This window comes from Sus scrofa, chromosome 7 (assembly GCF_000003025.6).
Source record: "Sus scrofa isolate TJ Tabasco breed Duroc chromosome 7, Sscrofa11.1, whole genome shotgun sequence".
NCBI lineage: Eukaryota > Metazoa > Chordata > Mammalia > Artiodactyla > Suidae > Sus > Sus scrofa.
The window spans coordinates 38392121-38401717 of NC_010449.5; positions in this window are offsets into that span (position 1 = coordinate 38392121).

Consider the following 9597-nt stretch of genomic DNA (forward strand, 5'->3'; position numbering starts at 1 on the left):
ATCAAGAGAGCTGGCCTCCATGTTATATAATTGGAAAACTCTCCTGCTTCCCCTTCACACCTGCCCTAAATGTAGTTCAACTCTAAACTTCAAACTAAAGGTTCTGCCCTCCTCAGCGCTTGCCTGTTTGAGGTGTGAAGCTTGCCGTGATGAAGGGAGGTGTGCTAGGCTTCTCCACATCCCTACTTTACTCCTCGAGGTAACTTCTCTTTCCCTACTGCCAGGTGCTATTCCTGAACCCCTGCCCCCAGAACTTGGTGCAGGAGAAGAAGGGGTCAGGAGAAAGGGGCACGGTTTTTCCCAATTGGTACAGGATGCTGTTATCTTCAAAAGCTGACTCCTTGTGGACGTGGAGGAGTCACAAATGTTGGCTTTTTCTCTCTTGCATCACCTTTGCGGACTTTTTTTTTTTTTTAATTTTTTTAATTTTTTTTTTTTTTTTTTTTTTTGCGGACTTTTTAATGACTGTCTTGGCAGGACCTAGGCAGTGTCTCTCCTCTTGTTGACTGCCTATGGTAGTCTACCTTTACATGGGAGGTTTATCCCATGTAAAACTTACTCTCCTGAAGTCCCTTTCCTCTCTGGGCATCGCTCATGGGAAGGGCCTTTTTATTGATTGATTGATTGATCGATTGCTTTTTAGGGCCACACCTGTGGCATATGGAAGTTCCCAGGCTAGGGGTCCAATGGGAGCTATAGCTGCCGGCCTACACCACAGCCACAGCAAAGCTGGATCCAAGCAGCTCTCGGCAATACCGGATCCTTAACCCGCTGAGTGAGGCCAGAGATCAAATCAGCATCCTCATGGATACTAGTTGGATTCGTTTCCACTTCACCACAGTGGGAACTCCAGGAAGGACCCTTTTAAAATGATTCCATGTAGGTTTCCTTCTGGGTACACTTGGCCCACAAGACAACTTGTGCATCTTTGCTCTGCTGGCAAGGGCAGTGCAGCTTGCTCTTCATGCCATCCCTTACTTACCATCCCAGTGAATCTTGTCAGCCAGCATCTTGCTTTTGAACTTCCTCAGGAGAGAATTAGGACATTAACCCCTAGGGAATTCCTAACCCCAGGAGATATAAGCCAAACATTCTGAGAGGTACTAGCAGAGGCCTCTATCTCACTTGGCTTTAGGCAAAGGGAAAACCCCTCTCCCTCCTTAGAACAATGGGAGAGGAAATAGTAGCCCATAGGTAACTCCCCAACCCAATTATTATCTTATACAGACTCAAAATGGATCAGTAGTAAGGCTGGAAGACTGGTTCACAATCTCTTCCCATCGCCCTTTGAGGTGGACGGGAGAAGAGGTTACCTAGCTTCTACTGTATTCCTTTCTGCTTTTGAGGCCTTTGCTAACAAGACAAGCAGAAGGAAGAATCTAATCAACATCCTGTGACACCTGTTGCCTGTCCTCAATTGAGAAAACTTACTAGACATCTGATGAAGATGGTGAAATGGCTTAAGGCTCACACACACACACCCCTTGTGGCAGACATATAGTGATAACATAAAACTTGAAAAAGATAAGGAGACCTAAGCTTTAAAACAAGATTAACACCCCTGTGAATTTGCTGAAGCCACAGACCTCCCGGGCTTTGAAATAAGTCCGGAGGCATAGGTAGCAGACAGAGATTTGGCTCCTGTGGATGGATATGGAAGCGCCTCCCTGGAGTTGGGGGACCTGGGATAGGTTTTCACCTTGAAGCCAAGGACCCCACCCCTACATGCAAGCTGAATAAAACCATTGTCAGCCTTCTGCTTGGAGCTGTAGCCTTAAGGGAAGCTGTGTGTCAAGGGGATGGGACAAAAATGTCAACAGCCTTTAGATAAGAACCAAGCCAAGACACTCCCTGCTCAACAAGTCGAATGGCAGTAGAATGATGCCTTTCACTCCAGTAATAACCACTTAGAAAATATGATATGATTCTCCCTTTGAGAAACAGCTTTCGGCTTGCTGCTGGGGCTTTGGCACAGAATGACCATGAGACTCACAAGCAGTTAATCACAAGCTGGTTGGTATGCATTCCTCCTAGGTATGAAACTGGGTATGGATCCATCATCAAGTAAAGATAATAAATACAACAAGAGGTGTGAACAGATCCTAAAGACACGAGGGGCTCATGATACCCACACCCTGACTTCTGCTGCACCCCCGCTATATCTTCCATCACTATGAATGACTCAATGAGATGTGCCCTCTTAGCAACTGACTGTGATGGGAAAACATCAAGATTTGTTTACAACTGACTTTACCTGATAGGCTGATGTTAGAAAGAAATGGGCGGCTACAACATTATAGCCCCAACTGAGGCATTAGGGATAGGCAGGACTTCTGTCTAGTTGTCTCAGGAGAGGGGGCCTGAGGTAAGAATCTATACTGATTCTTGGGCAGAAGATAATTGTTTGGGTAGAAGGGAAATTACAAGTACTGTTGAAAGGAAGTTCAAAGGAGAATAGTATGGAGGAAACTCTCAGAATGTGTCCAAGAAGTGAAGATATGGGTCAGGCTTCAATTGCAGACCACCGATATTGCTCTGTCTAGTTTAAGGGAAAAGGGATTTATTATCAGGGATTAAGTAGCTTATACAATATTTGGAAAGGTTTGAGGAGTACGTTGTTTGTTTTTTGGGTTTTATTTTTGTGGTTGTTTTGTTGTTTTATGGCTGCACCTAAGGCATATGGAAGTTCCCAGACCATGGATTGAATCCAAGCCACAGCTGTGACTTACACTTCATCTACAGCAACACCATCCACATCTGCATATGTTGCAGCTTGCGGCAATGCCAGATCCTCAAACCACTGAACAAGGCCAGGGATCAAACCCCCATCCTCATGGACAACCATGTCAGGTCCTTAACCCACTGAGCCACAATTGGAACTCGAGGAGTAAGTTTTATGTGGAGCTTACGGGAGCAACTTTCTGTCCCTAGAAGCTCACTGATTCTGTGATGGGTAAACTATAGCTGCCCCTGCAGAAAACCATCAGATGAGCAAATTGGTAACCATGCAACAACACCTCCTCTGTCATGATCCACAGCAGCAAAGTGGATAGTTTACATGATACCTCCTCTATCGCCACTTAACTCAGTTAATTCAGTTTTAAATTCAAGCCTCATGCACATGCATCAGATTGGCTCATTCATGGCTCCCTTCTGTTTTCAAATTCTCAATTCCCCATTTGGAACCCTAACTGCAACAGGATCTAAGACTTGCAGTTTCTAGCTTTATAGACTGTGAGTATAGGAAGACACACTAGAAAGAGGTTAGAATAGATGTTGAGTAAATCAGTCTACCACAATGAAAGTATCTGTGTCTTAGAAGAGGCTCTCAAAAGTCGTAGATAACATGACCTGCTTGAATGTGTCTGCCTTCTACCCTAGTTACCCCAGAGCCTGCTCCATAAGCTCATGAACAAAGTGGCCATGGAGCCATTGATAGATAGGGGTGATGCAAGAATTTTCACACACTAAGACTGACCTAGCTACTGCCATCTCAGATCCCTTCCATCGTGGAGGGGACAGCAAGATATTCTCACTGTAGAAGAAAATTGTCTTAGATTTCTATATATTTTCCCTGCCTACCATACTTTTGTCAGCACCACCATCCAGGGACTTACCGGATGCCTTATATATCAAGATCACAGGCTACACAACACTGCTTTGGGCCAAGGAAATTCACAGTGAAAGAAGTAAGGCAGTTAGGGTACACAATTCAATAATTCAACCCCTGTGGGATTCCTTTGTCTAATTGTGTATTCCAGTCCTAAGAGAAGTGACCTGTGGAAGTCTCAGTTATTTTGCCAATTGGAAGACATCTCGCAATATTGCAGTGCCATCCTACAGAGTACGCCATGCGCTCAGAACCAGTGACCAGCTGCATGGAGCTTTTTCTCTCATACACAGAATTCACAAGTGAGGTGGGGCCTCTTAAAAATAACTTGCATTTGTAACAAGGCACCACCAACTTAGTGGCCGAAAACCACACATTTCTTTTTTAAAACATTTTATTAGAGTTCCCATTGTGGTGCAGTAGAAACGAATCCGACTGTATCCACAAGGACTCAGGTTCAATCCAAGACCTCGATCAGTGGGTTGAGGATCCAGCGTAGCTGTGAACTGTGGTGTAGGTTGCAGATATGGCTGGGAGATGGAATTGCTGTGGCGTAGGCCAACAGTTGCTGCTCCCATTTGACCCCTAGCCTGGGAACTTCCATATGCCGAAGGTGCAGCCCTAAAAAGCAAAAACATGTATATTATTTTTTATTTTATTCATTTATTTTAGGGCCGCACCCACGGTATATGGAAGTTCCCAGGCTTGGGGTGGAATTGGAGCTGCAGCTGACAGCCTACACCACAGCCATAGCAACACCATATCCCAGCCATGTCTTTGACCCATGCTGTAGCTTGTGGCAACACTGGATCCTTAACGCACTGAGTGAGGCCAGGGATCCAATCCACACCCTCAAGGACACTATGTTGGGTTCCTAACCCACTGAGCCACAACGGGAACTCCTTTTTCTTATCTCTTAGTTCTGGAGGTCAAAAGTCTAAAATGGTTCTCACTGGGCTAAAGTCAAGGATCCTTATGGCCACGTTAATTTTGGAGGCTTTAGGGGCAAATCTGTGTCCTTGCCTTTTCCAGCTTCTAGAAGCTGCCCACACTCCCTGGCTCATTCACAGCTCCCTTCTGTTTTCAAAGCCAGCAGGGCTTGGTCAAATCTTTCCCATGCTTCATCATTAGCTTGTGATATTGACTCTTCTGCCTCCCTCTTTCATTTACAAGTTAACCTCTTGTGGTGACACGGGGCACACCTGGATAACACAGGTGACCCTCCTCAGCTGAAGGTCAGCTGATTAGCAACCTCGATGCCCTCTGCAACCTCAATTCCCTCTTCCCATCTAAACTGACATATGCACAGGTTTTGGAGATTGAGATGAAGCCATCATAGGGAACCATTATTCTGCCTTTTATGTCATCCAGCGAGTCTGAGCTCTGCTAGTGAGAAAGATTCTACCAGGAGGTGCAGGAGTTGAGGGTCAGATTGCCACTTGGTGGTTTGGGGTTCCTCGTTGCTGTGGATCAACAGGGAAAAATAGGAGCTCCTGTTGTGGCTCAGCAGGTTCAGAACCCAACATAGTGTCCCTGAAGGCTGGGGTTCGATCCCTGGCTTGCTCAGTGGGTCAAGGATCCAGCATTGCCATGAGCTGAGGTGTAGGTTGCAGATGCGGCTCAGATCTGGTGTTGCTGTGGCTCTGGCGTAGGCTGGCAGCAACAGCTCTGATTAGACCCCTAGCATGGGAACTTCCATACGCCACTAAAAAAGATAAAAGACAAAAAAAAAAAAAGATATGAGATGATATGGTGATCATGATACAAGAGAAATAGGCTGTAAAAATAAAATGAGGAGGAATTCCCATGGTGGCTCAGTGGAAATGAATCTGACCAGTATCCATGAGGACGCAGGTTCAATCCCAGGCCTCACTCAGTGGGTTAAAGATCCAGCGTTGCCGTGAGCTATGGTGTAGGTTGCAGACGTGGTTCAGATCTGGCATTGCTGCTGCTGTGGTGTAGGGCAGCAGTTACAGCTCCAAATTGCCCCTGAACCTGGGAACTCTATGTGCCATGGGTACCACCCTAAAAGACAAAAAAAATAAAATAAAATGAGAAAGAATACTTGGAAATTAAAAATACTTTAGGCAATAATTTAAATTGAAGAGTGGAATTTAAGGACAAGGAAATCTCCTGGAAAGTAGAATAAATGCCAAAGTGAGGGCCAATAGAGAAAAATAAGAATTTAAAAGATTAGATAATCAGGAGTTCCCTTGTGGCACAGCAGGTTAAGGATTCAGCATTGTCACTGTAGTGGCCCGGGTTGCTGCTATGGTACAGATTCGATCCCTGGCCCAGGAACTTCTACATGCCATGGGAGTGACAAAAAAAAAAAAAAATTAGATGATCAGTTCAGGAAATTTAACATCTGATTAATGGGAATTCCAGAGCGTTCAGAGATCAAGGAGAGGAAGAAATTATCAAAGAAATAAAATAATATATAAAAAATCCCAGAACTGAGGATGAGTCTTCAAATTGGAGGGCCCTCTAAGTTCCCAAAATAACGACTAGCAGAAGAGCCATCTAAAGACTCAGAAGAGTTCCCATTGTGGCACAGTGGAAGTGAATCCAACTAGGAACCATGAGGTTGCCGGTTCAATCCCTGGCCTCCCTCAGTGGGTTAAGAATCCGACGTTGCTGGGAGCTGTGGTGTAGGCCAGCAGCTGCAGCTCTAATTCGACCCCTAGCCTGGGAACCTCCATATGCCACAAGTGTGGCCCAAAAAGCAAAACAAAACAAAACAAAACAAAAAAATCTGAAATTTCAGGACATTGAAGATAAGGAAAATATCCTAAAATCTTCCAGAGAGAAAAAGAGGCCACACACTGAGTTTCAGGGATCAGAGTAGTATTGGCTTTCTCAGTAGGTAGAATGCAACAAAATATTGAGTGAAAAATGTGAGAATTCTGCAAAGAGAGTACCCAATGAACTACCCTTCCTAATAATTATACCCTTGTGTATTTCCTTCCAGTTCTGAAGGTAAGCTCATCTATGACTCACACTAACCAATAGGATGTGATGGAATTGACCGTGGGCCAGTTCTGTTCCTGTCCTTTAAAAGGACTGTCAGCTTCCACTTCCTCCCTTTTGGAAAACTTTTGCTTTCAGGAGCCTGAGGTGCTACATAAGAAGTCCCGCACTCTGCTAGAGAGGCCATGTGGACCAAGAGAGGCCCTGTGACTACAGGGGGGTGGGGAGACACGAGGATTGATTATAAGGAATTGGCTTGCATGATTATGGAGGTGGAGTGGTCTCAAGAGTGGCAGTAAGCAAGCTGGAGACCCAGGAGAGCCAATGGTATGGCTCCAGTCTAAAAACTGGCAGCCTTATGACCCAAGAAGAGCCAATGTTTCAGTTTGAGTCTGAAGGCAGAAAAAAAAATGACATCCCAGCTCAGTTAGGCAGGATTAATTCCCTCTTAGCACAAGTCAGTCAGCCTTTTTGTTCTGTTCAGGCCCCCAACTGATTGAATGAGACCACTCACCTTAGGGAGGGCAATCTGCTTATTCAGTGCACTGATGCTAATAAATTTTCTTTTCTTTTTACAGCCTCACTTATGGCATATGGAGGCTCCCAGGCTGGGGGTCAAATTGGAGCCTTAGCTGCCGGCCTAAGCCTCAGCCATGGCAATGCCAGATCCAAGCCGAATCTTTGACCTATGCTGCAGTTTGAGGCAATGCTGGATCCTTAACCCACTGAGCAAGGCCAGGGATTGAACCAGCATCCTCATGAACACTATGTCAGGTTCTTAACCCACTGAACCACAAAAGGAACTCCTGATGTTAATGAAATATTAATCTCATCCAAAGATACCCTCACAGATACAAATATTTGGGCACCTCATGGCCCAGTCAAGTTGGACACAAAAAATTATCCATCACAGAGTTTTTGCCATTAGTCAAAATTTATCTGTTAGATTCTGTCTTCCCTTAGGAAGAGTTGTTTCTCAAGGAGCGAGGCCAGGGATTGAACCTGCAACCCCATTATTCTTAGTTGGATTCGTTAACCACTGAGCCACGACGGAACTCCTTTACATTATTAATAGTTGTTGTGTGAGCTAAATTTTGAGAGATTTCTAATTATACCTCAAATTTCTTGTCAAGTTGGAATCAAGAAATAGTAGCTTGAGGGAGTTCCCATCATGGCACAGCAGAAACGAATCTGACTAGCATCCACGATGTTGCGGGTTTGATCCCTGGCCTCACTCATTGGGTTAAGGATCCAGCGTTGCCATGAGCTGTGGTGTAGGTCGCAGATGTGGCTCGGATCTGGCGTTGCTGTGGCTCTGGTGTAGGCTGGCAGCTGTAGCTCCAATTGGACTCCTAGCCTGGGAACCTCCGTATGCCTCAAGTGTGGCACTAAAAAGACAAAAGAGGGAGGGAGAGAGGGAGGGAGGGAGGGAGGGAGGGAGAGAGAGAGAGAGAGAGAGAGAGAGAGAGAGAGAGAGAGAGAGAGAGAGAGAGAGAGAGAGAGAGAGAGAGAAAGAAAGAAAGAAAGAAAGAAAGAAAGAAAGAAAGAAAGAAAGAAAGAAAGAAAGAAAGAAAGAGTAGCTTGAGAAGTTAAATTATAATATTCTATACATTGTGTACTATGATTTTTGTAGTGGCTTCACAATGATTCATTCTGGGAACTGCATCCCCCCCAAAGATAGGTCATGCCCAACCATGTCTGTGCTCTGTGATACCACTTCCTGTCACAGTTGATTGAAGCATGGATGGACATCTGGTTCAAACCAAGCCAATCTTCTAGATTTCCCCTGGGAGTTTGTACAGTGAGACATACCAATGCACAGGACTGTTACAGGTTGAGTCACATTAGTGGCAATGGTTTAAATAACTCCAGCTTCTTAGTTTTCAGAAGTTACCCTGGTTCCTTTTCTTCTCCAGATCTGGTTTTTAAAAATTGCTTGGATTTCTTGAGATAACTCTGCAATGTTTTCCAACACCACCAAGCAATTCTCCGGTCCTCAGCAGACACCAACTGGATGCCTAACAAATTTAACTGAATTCTGATACTATCTTCCTGAGATAGTGTCAGATTCCATAGGTTAAGGGCTCAGGTTCCCCAAGACTGCCCCAACTTTAGATGCCAATTGCAAATCCAGGTTGTCACCTGAGGTTTTGACCAACTGGCTATAAATTGGAGATTCTTCCAATGCCCTCCTTGGGTTCAATCGTTGTTTATAATGGCCTATGAAGCTCAGGAAAACATTTATTTACATTTACCAGGATATAGTGGAACAGACAGATGAAGAGGTACATAGGGCAATGTCTAGAGGGGTTCTGAGCACAAATCTTCTGTTCTTTATAGAACTGGGTGCTTCACCTTCCCAGCACGTGGATATGTTTACCAAATGGAAGCTCATCAAATCTCATTATTCAAGAGCTTATAGAGCTTAGGAGTTCCTGTTGTGTCTCAGCAGGTCAAGAACCTGACATAGTGTCCATGAGGACACATTTTCAATCCTTGGCCTCATTCAATGGGTTAAAAATCTGGCGTTGATGCAAGCTACTGCATAAGTCACAGATTTGGCTCTGATCCTGCATTCCTGTGGCTGTGGCATAGGCTGGCAGCTGCAGTTCCAACTCCACTTTGACTCCTAGACCTGAGAGTCCTTATGCTACAGGTGCAGCCCTAAAAAAAAAAAAAAAAAAAAAAAAGTTTATAGAATTTAGTCTGCATCCCCTCTTATTCCCCTTCCCAGAGGTCAGTGAGTAAAGCTGAAAGTTGTAACCTTCTACTCATTCTGGTGTTCAGCCCCATCCTAAGGCTATCCAGGGGCCCCACTCTTAAGTCATCTCATTAGCATAAACTCAGGTGTGCTCAGAAGGCACTCCTGGAGTACCGCTGAGTTACTGGCTCAGCGGTAACAAATCTGACTAGTATCCATGAGGACGCAGGTTCAATCCCTGGCCTCGCTCAGTGGGTTAAGGATCTGGCGTTGCTGTGGCTGTGGCGTAGGCCAGCGACTAAGGCTCCAATTCAAC